General features: G+C 32.3%; 1 protein-coding gene across 1 annotated transcript in view; it reads right to left on the reverse strand.

Moving 5' to 3' along the window:
• The window catches only part of LOC102671513 (glycine receptor subunit alpha-4), a 69,940-nt gene that overhangs the window by 13,103 nt on the left and 55,826 nt on the right, over positions 1-1,011 (reverse strand). The gene's annotated exons all lie outside the window — the stretch shown is intronic.

Here is a 1,011-nt window from a genome sequence, read left to right on the forward strand (position 1 = left end):
CGGGGAATATAACGAAGCAAGAAGCGAAGCATATAGGCTAAATGATTGAAACAAATTTTCGAATCACGTCCAAACAAATAAATGGTCGTACTCGAAAACTAAACGATCGAATACGCTAATACGATTTACAATAATACGAGTTCAAATACTATATAATCCGTTCGTAACGTTCTAAAGCAACGACCCTCCGCCAAGCGATCAAATGCTCGAAATCGAATCAATATCCTTTGCTGCAAATAAATCTCGTTTTCTCGAAATACCGTGAATACCATTTTTAATCGCTTGACAAAGTCGTGGGCGGTACGAGGATCCTTTTACCCTTTGCATATCCACACAACGGATCTACTTTCTTTCTTTTTTCTCCAATTTTATAAAAAAATCCATACTCGCAAGATCGAAATATTATACTCGAGTTCATCAATCCTACAGTCGCTTTATTATATAAGAATTTACTTAAGAATTTGAGAATAAAAAAAAAAAAAAAAAAAATTCTCAAAAATATCAGACGACGATTATTCTCCTTATCGGAGAATAACTTTTCGTTTCCAATCAAATTCGACGAAAAATATTTTTCTTTGGAATTCTCAAGTTAATTCCAAATTACGATTCGTTAATTTTCTGCCCAACCAAAGGATAAAAGCATCTCGAGTACATGTCGATAACATGGTGTAACATCGGATCTATTATTTGGATATAAATTACCTCCACAAATCCCTCTATCGTGGACAATTTGTATATTATTTTCCTCTATATATTTTCACGTGAATTTTACGTAGTATAATAATAATAATAATAATAATAATAATAATAATAATAAAAATAAAATACTATTTATAGATTACAGTTTGCTTAATTACTGTCCAGTGAAAGAGGATGATTTGGGAAGCAGCAACTCTGAGTATCTAAGCCTATCTCATGAGTTGGTAAGCTTGGTCCTGTCTCTCCCTTCCTTTCATACCTTATCTAAACGTACTTTCTCACGCGTTCTTCTTTCCTTTTTTTTTTTTTTTT

The sequence above is a fragment of the Apis dorsata genome, unplaced genomic scaffold (assembly GCF_000469605.1).
Source record: "Apis dorsata unplaced genomic scaffold, Apis dorsata 1.3 scaffold_29, whole genome shotgun sequence".
In the NCBI taxonomy this organism is placed as follows: Eukaryota; Metazoa; Arthropoda; class Insecta; order Hymenoptera; family Apidae; genus Apis; species Apis dorsata.